Below are 25,990 nucleotides of genomic sequence, written 5' to 3' on the forward strand. Positions count from 1 at the left end.
GGAAAACTCTAGCTACACACCAGTAGGCTGGCTGGCTGGCTATCAAGCTCCAGGGACCCTCCGGTCTCTGGATCTGCATTACTGGGTCTAATAGGAGTGTGCACCACCACCACACACAAGTGCTGGGATTGAACTCACAGCCTCAGCTTTCATGACAAATGCCTTTCTGACTGAACTGTCTATCTCCCAAAATAATAGTAGATTTCAGTATATTTCTTTCAATTTTTTTTTTGAGGCAGGGTCTTGTGTAGCACAGGCTTACCTCAAATTTTCAGTCCTCCTGGCCTCAACCTCCTGAGTGCTAGGATTACAGGTGTGTGTCACCTGGAATTTAACCGTATTACTTGTGTTTTTTTTAGTTTAATGTTGTTATTTTGGATTTGTTTTATGTGTATATATGTATGCCTGTGGGAGTTTGTGTGGCCCATGTAGGTACCGGCAGCTGCACTCTGGTCCTCTGTAAGAGCAGTAAGCACTCTTAACCTCTGAGGCATCTCTCCAGCCCTATACTTTTTGGTTTTTTTTGAGATAGGGTCTCACTCTAGCCCAGTCTATCCTGGAGTTCAGTAGGTAGGAAGTCCAGTCTCGAACTTATGATTCTCTTGCCTCAACCTCCCATGTGCTGGGATTACAGGCATAAGATACTATACCCAGGTCACTTAACTATATTCTTTTTTTTTCTTCCGGCTTTTTAGAGACAGGGTTTCTCTGTGTAGTTTTGGTGCCTGTCCTGGATCTCGCTCTGTAGACCAGGCTGGCCTTGAACTCACAGAGATCCGCCTGGCTCTGCCTCCCGAGTACTGGGATTAAAGGCGTGCGCAACTGCTACCCGGCGTAGCCAGTGCTCTTTCCCCAAACCCCAGTATTGCCACTTTTTGGGGGGAGTGGGAACAGGGTCTCTCCATGTAGTTCTGGCTAGACCAGGCTGGCCTCCTGCCTCTGCCTCCTAAATTCTGGGATTAAAGGTGTGTCCTACCCAGCCCCCTGTATTATCAATTTTTTAATGTCATCCACTATACTTATACACCAACCTCTAGGTGGCGCCAGGGAGTCCTCATGGCTTCTCAGGGAACCTCTTGGTGGTATCAGTTGCTTAGGGAAGAATGCAGAGGCCAAGGGGGATAGGCTAAGGCCATGGTAAGCCTCTGTCTGCCCAGGTACCCCAAAACTTGTGCCCTGTGTCAGGTAGAGGGACTAAAGCTTACAGAGATGGGCATATGACCAGGTGCAGTCCAGAGCCCTAGAAAGCAAGGACAGAAGAGGGTCCTACCTTCCGCCCTTGCTTTCCAGGCAGTTTTAAAGCCAAAGGTGTGAGCCTGGTGCCTCAGGGACCATCCTGCTGGAGGGTGAAGTGGAGCTGAGAGATGGAAAGATTTCAGACAGGAGTACTGGGTGGAGGGGCCAGCCCAGTGGCAAAGCAGTTTCCTAGCATGTGTGAAGCCCTGGAATCAGTCTGTCACCACAAAAAAAAAGGTGAAGCAGGACCAAGAAGCAAGGGTGGAGTGTCAGCAGGCTGAGCACAGGACGCTCAGGCAGGGAAACGGTTGTAATGACGCTGAAGTGAGGACTGTCTTCAGACTTGTGCAAACACAGGCATGTGCAGCACCGTGACCCTCGTGTGCTCCATGGCCAGCGGATGCTTCAGCTGCACTATTGTGACAGCCGAGCTGGGGCTGTGGGTGGAACAGGAGCACACACGGGAGTTCTCTCCCTCTGCCCTTCACCTCCTCCCCTCTTTCCTGGAAGCCTGAGAACCCCACCTTACCCCTGCCCCTTTTACTGCCCCCCCCCCAGCCCTACTCAAATTCCACAGATTCCTCGGGCACCACCTTTCACTGTTTTTTAAAAAATAAATTATTGAGACAGGGTTTCACTCTGTAGACCAGGCTGGCCTCGAACTCAGAGATCCTCCTGCCTCTGCCTTCTGTGCACTGGGATTTAAGACTTGTGCCACCATGCCTGTCCCTCTTTGTTTGTCTGTTTGTTTGTTTTAGACAGTCTCACTGTATACTCAGACTGGCCTGGAACTCTGTGTATAACCTTAGATGGCCTCAAACATCCCATCCCCATGCCTCAGCTTCTCAAGTGCTGTATAACAGATGAGCACTATGATTTCTGGAGGATGCAGTTGAAACTTTTTTTAAAAATTTATTTATTCTTATTTTATGTACATTGGTGTGTGGTAGTATTCTAATTGTACTGAAATGTGATTTTGATTGTATGTCAATAAATAAAGTTGCCCGGGGGTCAGAGCTATTAGAGCCATAGACAGAGTGTGGCAGTGGTGGCACACGCCTTTAATCCCATAGATCTCTGTGTGTTCAGGGATACAGCCAGCATTGGAGACATATGCCTTTAAGACCTAGGCGGCTGTACATTCAGACAGTGACGAGGCAGTCACGTGTTTGGTTTACAACCAATGAGAAGGCAGAACAATAATACTATAAAAAAGACGTACAGACAGGATATAGCTCTCTTTCGGGAAGCTGGGACAGCAGAAGGAAGGGTGAGATTTTAGCTCTGAGTTCTGACCTCTTGGCTTTCTCCTTTAAAATGTTTCTGTGTTTCTTATTTAATAAGACGGTTGGTTACATCTACATTGGTGTTTTATCTATGTATATATCTGGTGGGGGGGTCAGATCTTGGAGTTACAGACAGTTGTTAGTTGCCATGTGGGTGCTGGGAACTGAACCCAGGACCTCTGGAAGAGCAGTCGGTGCTCCCAACCACTGAGCTATCTCTCCAGCCCCGCAGTTGAAACTTTTATCAACTCACAGTCAAGAGGCCCAGCCTATACCCCTTTCTCTGGCTTCCAGCCTCATCTATAACCAGCATCATGTCTGTGTAGACATCCCGAGGGGTGTCTCCTGCCCCTTTATTCCTATGTGTGCCTACCCCATCACCCCAGGTGTTCCTACCCCAGCTCTCTCTTGGCTGGCAAAGCCTCTGACAGAATCATACCACTCTCCTATAGGGCTTGTCTTCCCTTCAGCCTCCCACACTTTGCCAGCTGCCAAAATCATCACAAACTTGGACATCCACAGCTGTATCTGCAGCCTGGCACCCAGATGATGTAGTGATGTATTGTGTCCCCCAATATACTGTGTCCCCCAATAAAATTTCTCTGAGGATCAGAGGAAAAAGCCAGCCACTATAAGTAAAGATAGAAGTCAGGCCATGGTAGCACACGCCTTTAATCCTATCACTTGGGAGGCAGGGATCTGTCTGGATCTCTGAATTCAAGGCCACACTGGGAACAGAGCCAGGCATGGTGACACACGCCTTTAATCCCAGGCTAACCATAGAGGTCTGGAGGTCTGTACAGACAGACAGGAAGTGACAGAGCTGGGCAGGAAGAGGAAGTGATGCACCTGGGCTGAGAGAGCCAACGAGAGAACAGAACAGAAAGGCATATAGGCACAGGTATACAGGAAGTAGCTCTTTTTAGAGACTGAGGTGCCGGTGAGGTGAGGTTAGCTTGTGGCTTTTCCTATTTCCCTGATCTCTCAGGTTTTCACCCCTATATTTGGCTCCAGGTTTTTTATTTAAAAAGACCGTTTAGCAATTCATCTACAAAATGACCATTTTTTTTATTTTTTGAGAAAGGGTTTCTCTGTGTAACAGTCCTAGTCATCCTGGACTCGTTTTGTACAGGCTGGCCTCGAACTCACAGAGATCTGCCTGGCTCTGCCTCCCGAGTGCTGGGATTAAAGGCGTGCGCCACCACCGCCCAGCCAGATGGCCTTTTAAAAATATTATTTTATGTGTGTGAATGTTTTTCTTGCATGTATGTCTGCAAGCCACGTGCATGCCTCGTGCCTGTGGAAGCCAGAAGAGGGAGGGCATCAGATCCCTTGGAACTGACGTTACTGACAATTGCGAGCTGCCATGTGGGTGCCGGGAATCAAACCCAGGTCCAAGCAGCCAGCGCTCTTTATTTAGAGTCGTGTCTCCAGCCCCCGATGACCTTGTCAGCTGCTGTCTCCATCTCCGCAGCCGGTGCTCTAGCTACTGCAGGACCTTGACCGCCAGCTGTGCAGGACTCTGGGAGTGCCGCAGGGGATGTCCCGTATCTGCCCCAGTCTGGGCTCAAAACCAGCCTGGCCACGGTCCGGCACAGGCCAGGACCTCTTCAAGGGATGTCCTCTAAGCCCTTTCTGGCTGTCCTGAAGGAAGTCCCTTCCTCCCGCGCCCCTCCACAAAGCTTGATGCTTCATCTCTTTTGCCTCCAAGTTGGTGGGTTGCACCTCAGATGTTAGGAGGCTGAGAGGGAATGAAGACAGGGAAGTCAGGCGGAAGTTCACCGGCCAGGTTAGCCTAGCGTGCAGAGCAAGGCAGAAGCGGCCAGACAGAGCCGGCCTCATGGTGTTCGGAGAGCGCCGACTTCCAAAGTTGTCCTTTTGCCTCCGCGCCTGTGCTGAGGCAGGCACGCTCATGTGCACCACCCCCTCACACACAATAGTGATACATTTTTATTTTACTTTATTTTTTTTTTTTGTTTTTTTGTTTTTGTTTTTTGTTTTTTTGAGACAGGGTTTCTTTGTGTAGCTTTGCGCCTTTCCTGGAACTCACTTGGTAGACCAGGCTGGCCTCGAACTCACAGAGATCCACCTGCCTCTGCATCCCGAGTGCTGGGATTAAAGGCGTGTGCCACCCACGCCCGGCATTTTACTTGATTTTTAAGGTTGAAAACAAAATGACCCTAAGCACTTGTCCAACTTTCTGTTTTGAAACCAAGGTCTTATGTAACCCAGGCTGGACTTGACTCAGCCTATAACCCACGAATGACCTTGAACTCTGCTTTGTTCAAGACAAGGTGATACTATGTAGCTCTGGCTGTCCTAGAACTCACTATGCAGACCAGGCTGGCCTCAAACTCCCAGAGATCTGTCTGTCTCTGCCTCCCAGTGCTGGGATCAAAGGTGTGAGGTGACAAACTCTTGACTGTCCTGCCTTCACCAGCTAATTCACTAAAGATGTTCTGGTTCCGAGGCATGGTGCGCGCCTGCTGTGGACCATCACGTGACTCCAGCATCCTGTGCCATCTCTAGATCTTGTTCACTTTCTCCAAGATGAAGCTGTCTTTCCTGAATTCCACTTCCTTGCCTGTCGATCAGCCCTGGCAGCCCCATTCTGCCTCTGCCCTATGAATCTGATGGTTCCAGAGACCTCACCAGCATGGAGCACTACCCTGTCCAGTTTCTGAGACTGTCTGACCTCCCAGCCCAGTGTCCTCAAGGCCTCTCCATGATGTAGTGAGGAGATGGATGCTTATAGCTGACCACCATAGCCCGAAAGCAGTGATACTCTGTGTGTGAGGGCTCCCTATGAGGTACTGGGAAGAGCTTGGCACTCACAGAACCATTGCCAGAAGAGACAGACCCTGGCCCCCAGTGACCCTTGTCCTTGCCCCTAGGTCCTGCGTCTGCTCGGGAAGTTGCTACTGACCCGTCATTTGCCAAGAATATTATTTCTTTACTTTTATGTTGTCAAAAATGAATCGATCGTCTAGAGACATTCTGGCTGCTTCCAACTGCTTGCCATTGATTGCTGTAATTGGCTCCACTTGGTCCTGAGTCAGTCCTCTGGAAAAGTACAAGGTCTGCAGCTGGAGGATCGTGAAATGGACAAACAAAGTGAGGAGGTGGCCAGAGGAGGCTTTTCCTGGGCCCGGCTCACAGCGCCGCTGCCCCAAGAACACGCTGGTATCCAGGGAGGAACTGCCCACTGAAACAGGCTCCAGCCTGCTGTGGGGGGAAAAGAGGAACCCAAAGCAAGCCTAAAGGTTGACAGAGGCCCTGGAAAAGGGCATCACTTCGCTCTTGTCCTGCCCATCCCCCACATCTGCGCCAAGGAGCTTATGCAGCCAAGGGGCTGGTGTGGGGAGGACCTTCACTAGGGGTACAGTCCTAGGTGAAGGAACCTTTGCTTTTGTTTTTAAGAAAAATTGTGTCCCACATGTCTGTTGCATGAATCCTAATTGGTCTAATAATAAAAACCCGGAGCCAGATATCAGGGTGAAAGTTAAAAGGTCAGAGGTAACAAGCCACAGCCACTTCTCACCTCGCCAACTCCTCAGTGGGAAAGAGAAGATCCTGTCTTCACAAATCCTCAGACTGAATGCCTCTGAGTCCTCAGCCAAAAGGGTTTTCTAGTTCCTGTCTCCTCACACCTTATATGCCTTTCTCTGCCCATCCATTTCACTTCCTATCTCAACCTTCCTAGTGCTGGGATTAATGGCGTGTGTGCTTCCTAAACACTGGGGTTAAAGGTGTGTGCCACCACTGCCTGGCTCTGTTTCTCTCCTAGACTGAGTCAATCTCATGTAGCCCAGGGTGGCTTTGAACTCACAGAGATCCAGACTGATCTCTGCCTCCTGAGTGCTAGGATTAAAGGTGTGTGCCACCACTGCCTGACCTCTATGTTTAACTCTGTGGCTGGCGCTGTCCTCTGATATTCAGGCAAGTTTTATTTCTTAGATTACAAATATCACCACACATATCCTTTAAGCTTCCAAGCCTGTCCCCAAGGTCAAGCCCTCCTAGCAGCCTGAGTCTAGCATGCTGTGTCCACTCCGACAGAATTGGGTACCACCTGCACATGGCCAGCTCCCACACTGTGGCTAGCCTTATCTCTATCCAGTCAATGCGGCATCTTGGAAACACATCTGGCTGTGGCCATCAGAATCTGACCATCTTGTCACGAAGGAACAATCTTTTCCAGGGCAGAACCAGGACCATCTTGGTCCCCAACCTGTCCCTCTCTTGCTGCCTGCTGCCTTTAACAAACGCACATGTCTGGTTGTAGGTGTGGCGGCACTTGGACCCTTTGGCATGGTAGTGACAGAGAGCAGGTATGAGAAGCTGCCGGGGTCAGCAGAATTTCATCCATGTGGATCATGGCATCCTCCTAGCCGAGCTGGGGGGAGCCCTGGGTGTCCTTCAGAGTCTTAAGGCAGGAATTGGGTCTCAGGACTCAGCCTAGGCTATGCCTGGGGCACTTTGGAACTAGAGCCCTGCTGTTACAAACATGGCCGCTCGTGGCCGTGGCTGCTGTCTGGTGCAAGCCAAGGGGACAAGCAGGCTGAGTCACTGCTACAGATGCTGGGGAGCAGAGCAGGCCGGAGATGATGGCGACAACGGGGGGATGCAGGAGGGGAGCAGTGTGTGCAACAGAGATGCAAATTATACAGATTGCTACAAGATGGTAAGTGCTGTGGAAAACAGGACTTGGCCAGGGAGTGTGGGCCAGCAGATGGCAAGGGCAGGGTGCTCCAGAGGACACTGACTGGTAGGTACAGCTGCTGTATCCTGCAGCTGCCCGGGCCAGGGTGGCCATTGTGTTGTGGGTGGTGAGATGTGGGAGGAGGGAGGCCCTTGTGGACAGGCAGGTGGTTAAGCTGTCATCCCAAGGGCTTTGGGAATCACTGGGGGTCTGGGCATCTGAGAGTCATGACCTGGCTGTGCTTCCAGAAAGCAAGGACAAAGTGCTAAGCCCCAGAGAGGCTCTGCCCAGAATATATTATTAAACAACTGTGGAAAGGATTGAGAGCTGGTGAGTGACTCGGTGGGTGAATGTATTGGTCACCTAGCCTGGCGACTTGCCTTCTATCCCTGAACCCAAGAAGTGGAAGGAAAAAACTCCTACACATTGCCCTCTGACCTCCACATGTACGACATAGAGTGAGCATGGCCACACACACCCATATGAATATGGAAATAAAATTAAAGACAGATGTGACACACACCTATAATCCCAGCAGTCAGGAGGCAGGGGCAGGTAGATCTGTGAGTTCGAGGCCAGCCTGGCCTACAGAGTGAGTTCTAGGGCTACATAGTGGGACCCTGTTTCAAACATCAACAAAAGCTTAGGAAGGGAATATGAGGAGAGGGTGCACCTTGCTTCGGAGGACCCCACTCCCCACTCGTCCTTGCCCCAGAACCTGAGAGAGAGGCTCCCGCTGTCCAGCTGTGGGGGTTGTGTTTGGCTCTCCAGCCCCAGGACACACACTTCCATAATTAGCACAGAGTCAGCCAAGAAGGGGGTTTGGGCACGTGCTGGACCAGAGAAAGGAGGAGCTTCCTGTGTGGGGTGGGGGGAACAGAGCCTGCACGCTCAGTGGTTTTGGGACACGATGGACTAGATGGCCAGAAAAAGTTGCTCAGCACCCCTTGGACCCAAACTCTGGAAGCTTTGGGCTTCCATCCCTGGGGTGACATGGCAATCACAGGGGTCCAATGATGAGATCTGAGTTGAGGGCTTACTGTCACCAGTGTCCTTGAAGCCTCAGTTTCTCCACTTGTAAAATGGGGCGATGTTCTCTGCTCTGGCTGACACTCATGAGAAATGAGAATTTGGGACTCTGGACCAGCACAGGCGCTATGCTGTGGTTGCTGAGGGCTGGAGCGCTGGGCCTTCCCTGGTGCGAAGGAAAACCCCAGATACACCCTGGGCCAGGCCACAGTTGTTCCCCATCCCCCTTCTGAAATCTAGTGTCCACTCTTTTCAGTGGGCACCACCTTAGCCTGTGTGGAACCAACCTCAAGGTTCCTGTTACTCAATGTGTGCTATGTCCTCCTGGCAAAGGTCAGGTTCTGTCCTGGGCCAGACAGCTGAGCCATCCAGCTGGTCCATGGAATTTGACTTTATCTCTGAGTAGGTGGGCTGTCTCCTCCATCTGTACAGGTCTGAGCCTCCCCTGTGTCTGGGTGGCAGTGGCTGGAGGTGTGTGATGTTGGGGTCCTCCATCCTACCTGTAGCCACCTGCACCTGATGCCTTTCTCCATTTGTTTTTTGAGACAGGGTCTGATGTAGCCCAGGCTGGCTTTGCTGTGTAGCTGAGGATAACCTTGAACTCTTGATTTCCTGGTATTACAAGTGTGTGCCGCCACATCCTGTCCAATACCTTTTTTCGGGAGAGTTTCCAGACCCCTGCAGTCCTGGCTGGCTCCTTGGTATGAAGCCATCCAGAGGAGGTTTATGGTCCTCTTCTCCAAGTACCTAGTATATGGGGTACCTAGTATATGGGGACCTGGAAACCTGTCCTCAGCTATCTGCAGCTGCACTTGAGGAGCCAGGACCTGCTGCAGGAGACAGGAAGCTAGTCATGGAGTGGAGATGTAGGCATAGGGAGGCTCCCACTGGAGACTCCTACAGGCCTGGGTGTTCTGGTCATCGTGGGAGTGGATGCACAGTGGGCAGGGATGCTGAACCACCAGAGACCCACACCCCGCTCTATTGCTGAATTTTGCTGCTGCTGCTGTTTTTCCTCCTTTCTTCCTTGCAGTAAAAACACACTTGGCATTGCAGTTTCAGCCTCATTGTGTATCTGTGTTCACACTCGTGTGGTGTTGGGAGCAGAACTGAGTGTGCATACCCCCAAATTCCAAATGATATTTTCAACTTGTGCCTCTACACACTCAGTTCTAGAGCCTGGATTAGGGCGCTCTGGTGTTCTGTCCCACGGGAGGGTGCCTAAGGAGGCAGGAGGCTCTAGGCTCAACCTGTGAAACACCAAACAAACCCAGAGAGAAGAGTCCAGAGTCTCTGCTTTCCCAAGGCACAGAAGAGAGAACTATTTGAGGGGTGGAAATGCTAATCAGGGCTGGGGATGACACTCAGGGCTGGGGAGCTGTCCAGCATGCACAAGGCCTGGGTTCAGTCCCAGCAACACACACACTAAGCTGTGTGGCCCTGTGTGCATGAGACACCGAGAGTAGTCAAGTCACAGTGACAGCAGCAGAATTGCCGGGGTCACCTTTAACAGAGTTCTGGGACACCTTTAACAGAGTTCTGGGACACCTTTAACAGAGTTCTGGGACACCTTTAACAGAGTTCTGGGACACCTTTAACAGAGTTCTGGGACACCTTGACAGAGTTCTGGGACACCTTTAACAGAGTTCTGGGTCACCTTTAACAGAGTTCTGGGACACCTTGACAGGGTTCTGGGACACCCTTGACAGGGTTCTGCGATACCCTTGACAGAGTTCCGGGACACCCTTGACAGAGTTCTGGGACACCCTTGACAGAGTTCGGGGACACCTTTAACAGAGTTCGGGGACACCTTTAACAGAGTTCTGGGACGCCCTTGACAGAGTTCTGGGAGTGTCGTGTAGAACCCAGACACCCCTCAGGCCCAATGCCCTGCAGCGGGTTCTCCCTGCTGCAGATAGGAACCTGCTCCATACTGGACACCCTACCAAGAAATCCTGATGCATCACTGGTCTCTAGCAGACTCCCAGGTCTCAGGGGCTCTCACCTGGAAAAGTGAATCTATCAAAAGGGGAATTGGTGACCACATACCCTCTTCCTTCCCTCCTCCCTGACTCCTGCCTGGAAACCAGCCTGGCTGCAGGCTTGTGTTGTGACACCTCCATCATCCTCAAGAAGGTAGAAGAGACCCCCCCCCTACTGTGGGCCTGATCTCCTCACAGCCTCTGTGATGCTGCTGTTTGTCTTTCTGTCCATAGCATTAAATAAATCTTGTAGTCTCCAGGAACGGTCTCTGTCTTCACATCCTCTGTTGTTGAGACCTTAACATTCCAATTTTCTTTTTCAGTGCTGGTCACGGGACCCAGGGCTTTGGACACATTGGCAAGTGTTCTGTCAAGGAGCCACACCCTCAGCCTTCCAGTCAATCTTACAAGATGAGAAGGATCATGGAGAAAGATGATGTTGGTGGTTATGAATTGTTAATGTGTTGAATAATGCTGAATGTTCATAACGATTTAGATGGTAAACTGCACACTGGGTGTGGCCTACTGCAATAAAAATGAGGGAAGGATATGCAAATATCAGACTGGAGGGAGATAACGCCGAACATGTTTCTGACCAAGGTCTAGCATCCAGTCATAGAGAAGTCTTAGACCTCCTAACGAGACAGCTGAAGCCAGGCATTTGGGTGAGGCTTGCAGTTCTAGTGCTCAGGAGGCTGAGGCAGGAAGATCATGACCTTGGGTTATATAATGAACCCTCAAAACAAAAGCACAAAGACCCCCCCATAAAACCATAAAAATATATGTTTTACAAGGTAGATATGTGGGCTGGGGATGTGGCTTAGGTCCTAGAGTGCCTGCCTAGCATGCATGAAAGCCCCGAGTTCCATTTCCACCACCTATAAAGTGGGCATGGAGTCAAGAAGTTCAGGGTCAGCCTTGGATACTTAATGACTTGGAGGCCAAACCTCGGCTACATGAGACCCTGTGTTTCATAAAGAAACCTAAAGGTAGCTATGCGGATGTGCAGTAAGCATGTGGTGTTTCCAGCATGGCAGTCCTGGAGAAAACGCAACTTTAAACTGCAAAGAGGGCCCTGGGTCTGGCTCAGCGTCTTTGCCCACATGCGTGAGGCCCTGGGTTCAAATCGTAACAACACAAAAACGAAACACTCCCAGACACCACATTTACTCAAATGACACACAAAAGGCCAACAGAGGCCACCAGATGTCTGAGAAGCTTTAGTCATGTCAAAGCAGGAGCAGGCCAAGTCTCTCACTACAGGCAGATGGTGACTCCATGGAGGAGGGACGTGGGCGAATGTCACCAGGAAAGAGATGACAGTGCCACTACCTCACTATCCCATTGATATAGTTTCAGCAAAGGCAGGACGATCAGATAAAATGCAAAGAAACCGACCACAGGGCCTGTGGGAGCATATCAGGATGCAAGGGGATGCCATCTCTTGGTAGGGCTCTCAGTTACACAGCTGAGGTTTCCCCAAAGCTCTTCGGGTCTCTGGCTATGCGGCAAGACCTGCAGGATACACAGCATATAGTAACCATGAGTCTGATGACACAAACCTGGGATCCCAACCACTAGGGGGCTGAGGCAGGAGGATTGCCATGAGTTTGAGACCGTCTTGGGCTACAGAATGAAATGTTGTCTTAACACACAAATAAAACTCCAGAAAAGCCAGGTGTGGTGGTACATGCCTTTAATTCCAGCTCGTGGAGGCAGAGGCAGTTGGATGTCTCTGAGTTTTGACCCTGTCTAGGGTGTAGGAATGGGTTTAATTTCTCTGCCAACTAAAGACTTAAACAGCAGGAAAGAAGTGTGTTGCTAGAAATTTTGGAGAGTCCTAAGGGAGTTGATATACCTAGGAATTTGGGGGCCCCTCTTGGGGTTTTCAGTCTCATTAATAAAAGAATTTGCTAGGCATGGTGGTATATGCCTTTAATCCCAGGACTCAGGCAAAGACAGGAAGATCTCCATGAGTCTGAGGTCGATCTGGTCTACCTCACAAATAACAGAAGCCAGAGCTATATTTGAGATAAAGTCAGGCTTTGCCTCAAAACAAAACAAACAAAAAACTAAAAATAAGAATGAACACAAGGTGTTGTGGAATAATCTTTTTGTACACTATGAAGATGTGTTGTTTTCATTGGTTTATTAAAGAGCTAAATGGACTATAGCTAGGTAGGATGAGGGATAGTCAGGAGAGCCAGACAGAACTCTGGGAAGAAGAAGGGTGGGGTTGTCAGGCAGATGGAGAGGGAGCAAGACACGAAAGAGTTCGGGTAAATGCCACAGTCATGTGGCAACGTGTAGAGCATTGTAGAATGTTGTAAGAGCTAGTGAGTGAGCCAGGCGGTGGTGGCGCACGCCCTTAATGCCAGCACTTGGGAGGCAGAGGCAGGCAGATCTGTTGCTGGAGGGCTTCTCTCCAGGTTCCCCAAGCCCCGCAGTCCCACAATCCACTTATAAAATAATCACTCAGACGCTTATATCACTTATAAACTGTATGGCCGTGGCAGGCTTCTTGCTAACTGTTCTTATAGCTTAAATTAATCCATTTTTATAAATCTATACCTTGCCACGTGGCTGGTGACTTACCAGAGTCTTTACATGCTGCTTGTCCTGGCGGTGGCTGCAGTGTCTTCCCCCACAGCCTTCCGCTTCCCAGAATTCTCCTCTCTCCTTGTCCCACCTACTTCCTGCCTGGCAACCTACTTCCTGCCTGGTCACTGGCCATCAGTGTTTTATTTATATAGAACAATATCCACAGCACAGATCTCTGAGTTCGAGGCCAGCCTGGTGTACAGAATAAGTTCCAGGACAGCCAGGTCTGCACAGAGAAACCCTGTCTTGAGAAACCGAAGAGAGAATGAACACAGAAGGAAGCTCGAGGACAAAGAATGGACCGAAGCAGAAGCTGGAGGGTAGTTGATTAGAGCTCGAAAGGAAACCCCAGCCAGGTGTGGGGCGCATACCTTAGACCAGCAGTGGCTAGGGCAGAGGCAGGAGGATCTCTGTGAGTTTGAGGCCATCCTGGTCTACAAAGTGAGTTCCAGGCTAGCTCGGGCTGCATAGTGTGACCCTGCCTTAAAAGGAGGAGAGAGAAAGGAAGATGTGGTAGCTCATACCAGCATGGTAATCCCAGTCGTTGGGAGGTTTGGGGCATGGAGGCAAGAGGATTAGGAGTTCAAGATCAGCCTCAGCAAGTTTGAGGCCAGCCTCTGAGCTCAGAAGTTTGTGATGAAGTTTCTAGTGCACTTGCCGTGACACCTGTCTGTGTCCTTTCCACCCACCACCAAGCCGTCCCATCTCATCTGCAGCCTGTGGGCCCAAGGGACCCCCTTCCTTCTATTAGGCAATGGACCCTCCTCCCACCTGTGTTTCAAGACAGCATTTCTCTGCAATCCTGGCTGCCTTGGAACTTCCTTTGTTGACCAGGCTGGCCTCAAACTCACAGAAATCCTCCTGCCTCTGCCCTAGCCACTGCTGGTCTAAGATATGCGCCTCAAACTCAGAAACTCAGAGACCTGCCTGCTTCTGCCTCCCGAGTGCTGGGACTAAAGGTGTGCGCCACCACGCTCGGCTAGTAGTAGCTGTCTTAAGGTTTGGGGCTTCTCTTCCAGCTGTGCTCAGACAGGCCACCAGGAATGCACGTAGGGCCTCTGTTTCCAGAGTCATGTGAGGAGAACAGCTACCAAGACCTCCCGAGTCACGACTGTGTTGGTAGGGAGTGATGTGGTGGCCTGCAGAGCTGGGGGGAACCTTAGGTACCGTTCTCTCAAAGGGTGCCAGCACTCACTGAAGAAGTTGGATTGTCCACACAGGCCCTAGGTCTCGGCCCCCACAGGCATTCCTAGGAGAGTGTGAGGGGCGGAGATGGCCAGGCCGCCTCCCGTGGGAGCCCCTGCCTCAGTGTGGCTGGTTCTCAGCCCAGCGCTGTCATACTGCCCTGGAGCTTTGTGCTGGGTAGTTCAGACTCTACAAAGGAAAAACTGCTCGGAAATTCCATTTTTAGAATTAAGGCCTTAGACCAGAAAGGGTGTGATCTGCAGGAGCTGGATTAGCCCCAGGGCCGGATACCAGGATGGGTGTGCCCAGTGACTCTTCCCTGAGCCTGGCACCCAGCAATGCTGCCTAGGTCAGGAGGGGACTGCATGCTTCTGAGGGGGAGTCCAGGTGCCTCCAGCTGGCCACTGCCACCCACTCTGCCCTCCAGCCCCCTCCCAGCCTGAGGCCTGTCCTTAAGCGCTGCATTCCAGGTGGACATCCTCTCCGCTGACATCCCCCGGTTCCTTCTTCCTGTTGCTTCTTCCTTCTCTTTTCTTCTCCTTCCTTCTCTCCCTTGCTTCCTTTCTTTTCCTCTCTACTTGGGCATTTGTGGACAACCTCAGCCTCCTGCCTCAAGACAGATGCCCATCCATATTTACATTAAAAAGATGATTTTTTAAAACAAAAATAGTAACCTGCTCTATTTCTACTTGGAAGTTCTATTTATTCTTTTTCTTCCTCTTCTTCCTCCTCCTTCCTTCTTCAAGACAGGGTCTCACTGTGTAGCCCTGGCTGTCCTGGAACTCACTCTGTAGACCAGGCTGACCTTGAACTCACAGAGTGCTGGGATCTAAGGTGTGCACCACCCTGTCTGGTTTACATCACTCTTCTTTAACCAGATTTCAGCTTCACCTCAGCACCTGTTATAGGCTACCTTCAATTTTGCAATCCCAGTGAGATTTTGTCTTAAAAACAAACAAACAACAACAACCACCAGGATGGCCTTTTTGGTCTGTGCCTGTCACCCCAGCTCTCAGGAGATGGAGGCAGGAGAAACAGAAGTTCAAGGTCACCCTAACTACAGTGACTTCGAGGCCAGCCTGAGCTACCTGAGACCTTGTTTCAAAAACAAACCAAAGGACATTGTGCTGGTTAATTTTGCCAACTTGGCACAAGTTGTAGTCATCTAAGAAGAGGGCACCTCAATTGAGAAAACGGGTCCATAAGATTGGGCTGTAGGCAAGACTGTAGGGCATTTTCTTAATTAGTGATTGATGGGGGAGGGACCATTGATGGTGGGTGGTGCCATCCCTGGGCTGCTGGTCCTGGGTTCTATAAGAAGGTGGGCTGAGCAAGCCATGAGAAGCAAGCACCCCTCCATGGCCTCTGCATCAGCTCCTGCCTCCAGGTTCCTGCCCTGTTTGAGTTCCTGTTCTGACTTCCTCCAGTGATGAACAACAATGTGGAAGTGTGAGCCAAATAAACCCTTTCCTCCTCAGTTTTCTTTTGGTCATGCTGTTTTATCACAGCAATAGTAACTCTAATTAGGACAAAAATCAAATCCACAGGTTGAACCCCAGCGTTGCTTACATTTCCAGGCAGCTTATTGATCTGTCCAGGTAGGGAGCAGGGCAGCAGGGCCAGAAGCTGAAGGAGATGGAAGGAATGAGGGCAGAGGACCACACAGTCCCATCTGGAGGGGAAGAGGATGGAGAAGCTGACAGGTAGCACCACCATGCTGGCTGCCCTTACTGGACAGAAGAGTACCCTAGACCAGCGCTCACCTTCACTGAGACAGCCTGCTGTAGCTGGAACAACCCCAGTCGGGAGCAACATATAGGGAGCAGGGCTGGCCAGGTCCCTTGATGTTCCATGATGTCCCAGCCCCCCAACCCTTCAGCTGGTCCCAGGGATGCTCAGAGGCCACACAGATCTCCACAATCAGGTGTTAAGGCTTTGCCCTGGTAACCCCATGTTTATTCCCAGGGCCCCGTCCCTCTAGGCCCATTGGGACGGGCAGATTATATGTCTGCTGGCCCAATGCAGCCTGCTGAGGCCTTCTCATTGCCAAGGCTGAGCTCATATGGGACATAACTTCACGGTTCTGCCAGCCTCCAGGTCAGAAGCATGGAGGGTCGGAGGACCACGAGAGACGGTACTGGGCTGGAGATGCAGCTCAGTTTGTACAGTGCTTGCCTAGTGTGCACAAAACCCAGCGTTTAATCCCTTGTGCTGTATAAACTGGGTGTGATGATGCAATGCCTGTAATTCTGGCTTTTGGGAGGTGGAGGCGAGGGGTTCATAAGTTCAAGATCATCCTCAGTGCATAATGAGTTTGAGGTCTACTTGGGATACAGGAGACCACCCTATGTCAAAACATTAAAAACCAAACCAAACCAAAACAACATATTCAAGCAAGGATGGGTGAGGCTGACTGTAGAGAACCCTTTGCTTCACCCCAGCCACCAGGCAGTTGTCTTGCCAAGTATTTGGACAGCAGAGCCTTGGACAGCAGTCCCTCCCTTGGGGGAGTGACCTCAGTCACTAATGGCTCTAAGAACTGTCAGGAATTCTGAGAGTCAAGACAGGAGACAAGGACTCAAGGGGCTTGAGTCTCTTCCACCAGAGGGCCGAGAGGCAAAGGGTCAGCTTGACCTCCTCTCTTCCAGGGGCCCCAGCGGCATACCCTGCTGCTCGGTGGCAGGTGCTAGGCAGGGTCCGGAGGTGCTCCCGCTCTAATGATGCCCGGCCAGGGGACAAACAGCTGCGTCAACTGACCACACTGAACAGCAGAGGAAGGGACATGTGGAGGCCTGGGGGAGGCCTTGGCCAGGCTGGCATGGCCACAGAAGGCTTCTTTGAGGAAATGACTCCTGCCTGAGTCTTGGAGTACTGAGGGTACTGAGGGACAAAGAACATACGCTGTGGTCTAACTATTCCTGTGGGAATAACACGACCGTGGCCATGACGGAGCAGAGACTGCTATGAGGACCTACAGAAAACCTTGGCTCTGCAGGCGTGGTTCTGAAAGAAGCAATATGGTATGGTGCTGGCTAGAATCATGGGAAGGAACTGTTAACCACTCCCAGGAGAGGTACCAGGCCCTCACCCAAGAGTCCAGCGACCACTCCTTCCTGCTCCGTAGCTGTCCACGGTCTTGGGAGGTACTGGGTGTATTGAGGTGATAGGTTACCCGAGGATGGGACTGCAGCAATGCAGATCTTGTGAACTGTCACACATGCTGGGTGACCTTTGGGTGGGAGAGCTGCTGGAGAGTCACCCCTGCTTCTGGAAATAACCCCAAGAAGCTCTTTGACTCAGCTGGACTAGGATGGAGTTCTTCCTTTGGTCTGTGGATACCCTAATTGGGGGTGAACAGATATTTATACATTTTTTTCAAAGATTCACATTCCTTTATGTGTATGTGTGGGTGTGTGCCCATGTGTGCAGGTGTCAGAGACCAGAAGAGGGCCACATGCTCTGGAGCTGGAGTTATAGGCAATTGTGAGCATTTCCCCGATGTGGGTGCTGGAAACAGAATTCCAGTCCTCTGAAAGAACAGCAAACATTCTTAACTGTTTAGCCATTTCTCCAGGTGTCTCTGTCTCCCCAGGAAGTCACACAACATTCTGGGCAAGTGGACACCGAACTTAGTGTCGGGGACAGATGAGGGCAGCTAGGGACAGGTACTAGGAGGTTAGCACAATCAGGTCCTGTGGGCCTTGTCAACCATAGACCAAGCTAAGGAGTTTTACCCCGGTGCTGAGAGGGACGTGTGGCTGTGGCAGTGTGGATTAACTCCGTCTTTTCTTTCCTTTTAATTTTTTTTTTTTTAGTTTTGGTTTTTCAAGACAGGATTTCTCTGTGTAACATTTCTGGTTGTCCTGAAATCTGCTTTGTAGACCAGGCTGGCCTCGAACTCACAGAGATCCGCCTGCCTCTGCCTCCCGAGTGCTGAGATTAAAGGTGTGTGCCACCATTGCCCCAACTTGCTTCGTCTTTTCTTCCCTGCAACACAGCGGGATGCTCCTGTCTCAGGACTTTACTGGAGCATTCCGGGCTGGCTTTGTGGGTCCATTCCTTCCTATATTTCCGGTGTCAGCACACCTCTCTGACCTTGGAGTTGGGTTGTGTACCCTCCCCCCATCACCTGCCTGTTCTCCTGTTTCAGGAGGTCTTGCTGCATCCTTACTGGAACGGGAGCAGACATCTGCCACTTTATGCACCTGGGTCTTCCTAATGGGGACCGGGGGAGTTTAGTGGAGATCAGTTGAAGGGGCAAAAGAACGAGATGCTAGAGCACGAATAGTGATGGGAAGGGACGGATTTTTTTTTTTTTTTTTTTTTTTTTTTTTTTTTTTTTTTTTTTTTTTTTGGTTTTTCGAGACAGGGTTTCTCTGTGCAGCTTTGCGCCTTTCCTGGAACTCACTTGGTAGCCCAGGCTGGCCTCGAACTCACAGAGATCCGGGAAGGGACGGATTTTAAAAAAGGAGGTAGTCCTCGCCCGTCACTGAAAAGTGTGCAGGTGTACGGGCTCTGAGGGGGCAGTGACTGACCCGCGGGATGGGAACGGGCTCCTGCTTAGCCTGCTCTTTTAGAGAAGCACCTGGCCAGGACCAGGCGTGTTGACTGAAGAATGGTGACCCAGCATCCAAGCAGCAGTTTGTGTGCTGGCGCTTTACTTGACCGTGAACTCACAGCCTCTCTGTAGGCCAGTCTGAGCTGCTGTGTTCTCCACGGGAGCCATCCCCTTATTAGCCAGTCTTTATTTATTTATTTTTAGGGGGTCAAAGTAACTGGATCTGCCTGTTAAGCCCCAAAGCACCTGCCTCCCTGATGTTGACAGGTGTAACTGCCCGGCGGGAGACGGCAGCAGGTGCTGGGCAATGCCATCAGAGGAGGGCCGCGGTTCCCAAGCTGGGGAGGCTGGCACTCGCAACTCCTACCCCTTAGCAATGCCACCCCGCCGCTCTGGGGACGTCTGCCGGCACCTGGAGAGTTCCCAAGCCGCTGCCCGCAAGCTCGGCCTTGCCACTGACTCAGCGTGCCCTCCAGCCGGCTGCTGAGTCAGGCCTGCAGCGGGGGTGCCAGGCGGCTGTGCGAGACCCAGAAGCAAGCGGAGCTGGCAAGCCTGCCCTTCGGGCCGGGCTGGAGGTCGAGAGCGGTGGCCAGCAGCGAGCCGCGGCGGGGCGGGCCCTGCCGCCGGGCACCCTTCTCCTCCTCCGTCTCTCCAGGCGCGACGGGTAAGGCTCCCGGGTCGGGGGCGACCGCCCGCGGCTGCGAGGTTTCCGCAGGGAGCTGGGATCGCCGACCACCCGGGCCTCAGTTTCCCCCCCGAGCCCCGCCCGGCGGCGCGAGGGCGGGTGACGTCACGGCGCGCGGCATTGTGGGGCGGGCGCGGCGCCGGCGACGCCATTTTCGGCGGCGGAGCGGTGGCGCGAGGCTGCGGAGCGCGGGTCGGGGCGAGGATGCTGCGGGGCGGCCGCGGAGGCGCTGCTTGCTGCTGAGGCGGCGGGGCTCTGCGCGGCCGAGGCCTGTGACAGCGCGACGAGCGCGGCGCTCCCGATCGGACGGTGAGTGCGCGGCCCGGTCCCCGCCCCGCCCCGGGCTCCGAGCGGCTCGTGCGCAGCGCTCCAGACGCAGCCGCGCGACCCCTTCCCGCCCGCAGCCTCCGGGCTGCGGCTCCCGGTCCCTTCCCGGCCAGCGCCGCATCTGCACCCGGCCCTTGCAGCCTGCGAGCCTGGTCCTCCGCCCCGGGCCCAGACCCCGCCCCGGCCCTCTCACCCGAGTCGGCACGCTCGGTCCCCTCCCCGCTCTGCCTGCGCCTCTCGGCGCTCCGGTCTCTGTCACCTCTGCCTGTGCGCCTGCACTCTGCGGTCCTTGTCCTCTCCCAGCCTGTGCCCGTCCAGGCTGGGTTTCTGTCCCCTCTCCGCTTGCTCTCTTCCAGGCTCGGGTCTCTTGTCGTCACCTCTCTGAGCTCCTCTAGGATGCGGTCCTTGTCCCTGTCCACTTGCGCCCCTGGCTTGAGTTCTTGCCCTGTCTCTGTCTGCGCCCCTCCTGTCTGGGGCCTTTGTCATTTCTCTGCTCGCACATCTCCAGGCTGAAGCTCTTGTCCTCTCCCCGCCAGCCCTGGTTCGGGACCTGTCCCTCCTCTGCCTGTGCCTCTCTGGGTCGAAGTCCTCATCCCTTCTCCTCCCCGGACCCTCCGGGTTTGGGGCTCAGCCCTCTCTGCCTGCACTTTAGGCTCGGGTTCCTGCCCCTTCCGCTCTCCTCCGTTCCTCTCATGTGTCCCTGAGGCTTCTGTCCCATCTGTGTTCAGAGCCCCGCCCTGACTCAGGCCCAGGGGTGGGGGCGGCCTTTCAATGGCAGCTGTGGGCTTAGGGTCCCAAAGCCTTGCTGCTGAGGTCCCGGGGAGGCGGCGGCGGCGGTGGTGGCGGTGTGTGTTAGGGGTCAGCCGGCTGGCTTTGTCTTAGGCCTCCCCGCCCTTCCAGCCCCCACCTCTCCTCGGCACCGCCCTGGGCGGCGTGCTGTCATACTGTGGTCCGTGGCCCGGGGCCAGCCAGTCTCTTTCTTTCAGTGGCCTCTCCCTGGCGACCTGAATGTGCCCAGCCTGGAGTGCTTTTCCTTGTTACATGTGGAGCCCCTTTCCCATTTAAAAAAAAAAAAAAATTAAAGCGTTAAAAAAGTAATATTAATGTGTGATGGAGTGGATGGCAATTATAACGAAGTTTGCTGCTCATTTCCAGGTGTATTGTGTTGGAATTGTTACTGCCTACTAGTGTTTTTTTTTTTTTTTTTTTTTTTTTTTTTTTTTTTTTTTTTTTTTTTGGTTTTTCGAGACAGGGTTTCTCTGTGTAGCTTTGCGCCTTTCCTGGAGCTCACTTGGTAGCCCAGGCTGGCCTCGAACTCACAGAGATCCACCTGGCTCTGCCTCCCGAGTGCTGGGATTAAAGGCGTGCGCCACCAACGCCCGGCCTAGTGTTTTATTATTTAAACAGGTTGTGAATTTACATATTAAGTGGTGATCTGGTGTACTTGTAAAAATGATGCCTTTAGAGAAGTCGGGAGGTGGTGGTGAAAATCTTTGATCCCAGCAGAGGATCTCCAGAGCGATTCCCAGGGCAGTCAGAGCTACACAGAAAAAGAGGTATTTGGGGGAAGAGTAGGAACAAAAAATTTTATATACTATTAAACTGCTATGTAGGGGAGTGGTTGCATTTTCGATTCTTTGCGTTACTTAAATTCTCAGGCTTTTTATACAGCATGACTAAGCCTTAGATCAGAATTAGCCTGGAATTCGTTGTGATAGGACTGTGAAAACACCATTAGGAAATTGGACCAACCCTTGAGTCTCCTAAACCTGCTACCGTTAGTGATCTTCTTTCATGGGCTGCCCACTAGCCCCAGTTGTAGGAAATTTGACTTCCTGTTCTGTGTCCTAAGTATTTGTAAGGATGCAGTGATTCTCTTTAAAATTTCAGAGAGTGTAGCGGCGTGGGAGGGTGGGCCCTCTCCCCATCATCGGTGGATGTATCCTGTGGCAGGCCTGTGGTTGAACCAGGATGGGTGGGACCTGGTGGTGACCTTCCAACCCATTCACCTGGCTTGGCCATGCATGGTAAAAGCAAACTCCTGGCAGGGGGTGGCAGCAGGAGGGTGTCTCAACACCCTCAACAAAACCGGGAAAAGTGTAGACATGAGTGGCGGGTGGACGGAGTTCCCGTGCAAAGGTGGAGAGGCGAGGCACACAGACCTTAAATGATGCAGAGTGAAGTCTCTGAGGCTGGAGGTGCTGCTCAGTGGTCGGGTACGAGCCTAGCATTCAGAAGGTCCTGTTTCCTCAGTGCAAAAAGAAACAAATGAAGTACTACCCACATTTTAAATGTTTGTGTTTTTAAAAATTAATTCATTCTCTAGAGAGATGGCTCCATTGTTAAGAGCAATTACTGTTCTTTCAGAGGGACCCGGGTTTGGTTCCCAACACCCAGATCAGGCGGGTCATAACTGTCTCTAACTCCAGTTCCAGGCAACCCAAGACTCTTCTTACCTCTGGTGCACAAAAAAATAATGCAGGTGTGCACATAAATAATAAATCTTAAAAAAATAAACATTTTAAAGCATGTATTTTTAGATTGGGAAAAAAATGAAAGTCTCTAAAGGGCCACAAACAGTCTTTAGACACGATTGACATAAAACAGTTAGAAAGCAAAGTCAGAAGTGACAGAAATGACTACCATCCTGAGCAAGACGGTGCCAAGTTTCAGAGGCCACCTTGGGCTGCGTAGCAAGATCCTGCCTCAGACAGAGTAAAAAAAGAATAAAGCTATCCGATGGAGATTGTGGACGCAGGGGCTTGAGGGATGAAAATCCACTGCACAGTGTTAGGGATCCTGGCAGGGACAGTTCCCAAAAGAGCTTAGACCAGCAGGAGTGGCGAGGAGGCTCTTCCTGGACACTCAGAGGCAGGTGCCGATTGGCCACATGTGGTCCTGATGGGAGGAAATAAAGCCTGAGAGCGGAATGTGGTTGAGGCTTGTCGCAGTGGGGTGGGGTGAGGGGAAGGTGAGGCAGCGGTAGGAGGTGCCAGGGAAGGCTGCTCCTGCTCGGAGGTTGGAGGAGGGTGAGATGAGCCAGGGGCAGGTAGAGGAGGTGAGCTGCTCAGGAGGGTCCACCCGGGTCTGGAGTGATTCCGGACAGTGGCTGGAGCTGCAGAAGAGCGGCTGCCAGTGAGACCAAGAATGCAGTAGTCGGCCTTGGGTAGGGAGGGACCGGAGGGGGAGGGTTGGCAGGACTCCAGCACTGTGCTAGAGTGAGCCTGTGTAGACCATGGCCAGTGTGGCCAGTGGACCATGTCAGTCACCTACTAAAGTTCCAGTGTGTCCCTGTCCTGCCCCAGCTCTGGCTGCTTTGACTCCACTAAAGCACAGCCACGTGCCTGCTGGCCTCTGAGTTACAAGCCGTGGTTCTGTCCCATCCTGCCTGACTTCTCTTGGGAGTAACTTCCCTACTGAAATCGCTGTTTCGTCTTATCATTCTTTTTTTTTTTTTTTTTTGGGTGTTTTGAGACAGGGTTTCTCTGTGTAGCTTTGTCACCTTCCCAGGCTGGCCTCGAACTCACATAGATCCGCCTGCCTCTGCTTCTTGAGTGCTGGGATTAAAGGCATGCACCACTGCCAGCTTGTCTTATTCTTAAAAATAGTTTATTCTTATTAACATTGGTGTTTTGCCTGTATGTATGTCTATATGAGGGTGTCAGATCTTGGAGTTACAGACAGTTGTGAGCTGCCTTGTGGGTGCTGGGAATTGAACCCAGGTCCTCTAGAAGAGCAGTTTGCTTTTAACCGCTGAGCCATCTCACCAGCCCTATGTCATCATTTTTTAACAAAAGGCTAATTTGTTGTTATGTGTTTGAGTGTTTGCTGTGTGTCTGTACTGCATGCATGCATGCCTGGCGCCTGGGGCAACCAGGAAAGGACACCGGAGCCGGAACTGGAGTTTCCAGTGGCTGTGAGCAGCAGACGCTCTTAACTGCTGCGTTGTCTCTGCACTCCCTGGTTATCATGGTCTTGTTTATGTCTGTCTGCTCGTGCATTGCTCATCCCCACGAGGGTGGGATTTCATCCCTGTCCTCTGCCCTGCCAGTGCTGGTGCACCATCAGCACTTACTGGCTTGTTGAAAGAATGCAGTAGAATAGCTCCTTTGCTTTTTGGTGACTCACTGGATGGTGACAACCAGTTAGGGAGAACGGGGAGAGGACAAGACGATGTTTACTTTTGGATATGATAAATTCCAGGTGCTTGTGGGAGGCCCCGTGGACTAGCTCAGGATGCAGGTCTGAAGTGAAGACCGAGATAAGTCTGGGGATGGAGATCTGAGAGTGAATCAGCATTGCAGTGAGGGCCAAGGTGCATGCATACTGCCTGCCTGCTGTAGACAGTGGAGTACCCCTCAAGGAGAGCACCCCTAAGGGGGGCACCCAAGAGCAGTTGGCCTGAACAACCCGCTGGGTTTGACCTCTGGGAAGTTACCTCTGGATGATTCGGGTCTTTGCTGGAGTTCCCTGCTCCTCCCTTTACCTCTGCCTTCTTGCTTTCAGGGCATCTTTACCCCGTAGCTTCCTAATGAGGGCTGGGCATGATGGCACAGGCCCTAGGGAGGCAGAGGCAGGTGGATCTCTGTGAGTTCCAGGCCAGCCTGATCTACAGAGTGAGTTTCAGGACAGCTGGAGGACTGTATGTAGAGAGATTTTACTTAAAAGCAAGCAAGGAAACAAACTAGTTAGTATTCATGGATCAGAATGCACTGTGGTCCAGTGTATGGTGTTACACTCTACAATTCCCGCCCTTAGGAATCGGAAGGAAGAGGACTAGCCTAGGTTACATGGCAAGGCTCTGTCTCAAAGACTGAGGATGCCTGGGTGTGTAGCTCAGTAGTAGAATGCTGGCCTGGTATGTACCAAGCCCAGGTTCAGTCTCTAGCATGCTGTAGCTAGAGTTTTCCTGCCTTGCCCACAGTCAAGACAAATCTTTGTCACCCGCCAGTCCCACAGCTGCTCAGACCAGACCAACGAAACACAGAGACTTATATTGCTTACAAACTGTATGGCCATGGCAGGCTTCTTGCTAACTGTTCTTATATCTTAAATTAATCCATTTCTATAAATCTATACCTTGCCACATGGCTCATGGCTTACGGGCGTCTTCATATGCCGCGCTTGTCATGTGGCGGCTCGCAGTGTCTCTTTCTGCCTTCCTGTTCTTTCTTTTCTCTTCTCTGTTAGTCCCGCCTATACTTCCTGTCTATCCACTGGCCAATCAGTGTTTTATTTATTGACCAATCAGAGCAATTTGACATACAGACCATCCCACAGCATCATGCCACTCTGAAAACATCAAAAAAAAGTCTAAAAATTGAATTGTGGTTTTGTTTTTACTAGTATTTGGAGGTAGATAAAAGTGATTTATGTTTTTTGAATTTATAAAATGAATAACAATGGGATAAACCTTTTAAGGTAATTGTATATGTATGTAAATTAAATGATTTATTTGGTTCTAGAATATTCCCATTACCTCAGGGTTCTTTTGTTTGTTTGTTTTAAGAAAGGGTATCAGTATGTGACCCTGGGTGGCCTACAACTCAGTTATAGAGCCGAGGCTGCCCTACAACTCACAGATCTTCCTGCCTCTGCCTCTTGAATGCTGGAATTGAAGGTGTGTGCCACCAGGCTGGCCTCCCATTACCTCAGCCATGGGTTATCCGCTGCCTTCCACTGCCTGGTGTGGACCCTCCATCTACAAGGTCCTGTCGCTGCTCTGGTCAGGTGCTGGTGTGGACCCTCCATCTGCAGTGTCCTGTGGCTGTTCTGGTCAGGTACTGGTGTGGACCCTCCATCTGCAGTGTCCTGTCGCTGTTGTGGTCAGGTGCTGGTGTGGACCCTCCATCTGCAGTGTCCTGTCGCTGTTGTGGTCAGGTGCTGGTGTGGACCCTCCGTCTACAAGGTCCTGTCGCTGTTGTGGTCAGGTGCTGGTGTGGACCCTCCACCCTGCTGGCACAGGAGCAGGGTTATTAGAGAGCAGGGCATGGGCAGTTCCATCACTGCTTCGCCGAGTCAGACTTTGAAGACATTGTGCTGGAAGTCACCACCTCACGTGACTCGTGTCACCTTTAGCCTGCAGTGGTTTTTCCTGCTTTACTGTCTTCCTTTTTTCAGGACAGGGTCTCATCGGGTAGCCTTGGCTGTCCTGGAACTCGCTCTGTAGACCATGTTGGCTGAACTCAGAGATCCGCCTGCCTCTGCCTCCCGAGTGCTGGGATTACAGGCTCTCCTAACATTCTTAAAAGAGTTAGCACTCAGCCGCCTGCAGTTGTAAGGATGTTCCTGTTGTGCATCTCTGGAACTTTTCCTTTGGCTTTCTGTGGCTCTGATTTCCTTAGCTGGTAGGAGGTTCATTTCACTCAGTATTATGTTCCCAAGGCTCATTCAGAGGAT

General features: G+C 51.7%; 1 protein-coding gene across 28 annotated transcripts in view; it reads left to right on the forward strand.

Annotated features, from left to right (window-relative positions):
- The first annotated feature begins 19,111 nt into the window (after positions 1-19,111).
- The window catches only part of Klc1 (kinesin light chain 1), a 55,105-nt gene continuing 48,226 nt past the window's right edge, over positions 19,112-25,990 (forward strand). For 18 of the 28 annotated variants that reach the window (XM_076551491.1, XM_076551474.1, XM_076551472.1 and 15 more), the window contains exon 1: positions 19,439-19,573. The gene's annotated coding sequence lies outside the window, so the exon portion shown is untranslated. Of the gene's footprint in view, positions 19,244-19,438; positions 19,574-25,990 lie in introns of those variants that run through there. The other 10 variants (XM_016006470.3, XM_016006477.3, XM_016006476.3 and 7 more) reach the window with 2 other exon arrangements.

This window comes from Peromyscus maniculatus, chromosome 14 (assembly GCF_049852395.1).
Source record: "Peromyscus maniculatus bairdii isolate BWxNUB_F1_BW_parent chromosome 14, HU_Pman_BW_mat_3.1, whole genome shotgun sequence".
NCBI lineage: Eukaryota > Metazoa > Chordata > Mammalia > Rodentia > Cricetidae > Peromyscus > Peromyscus maniculatus.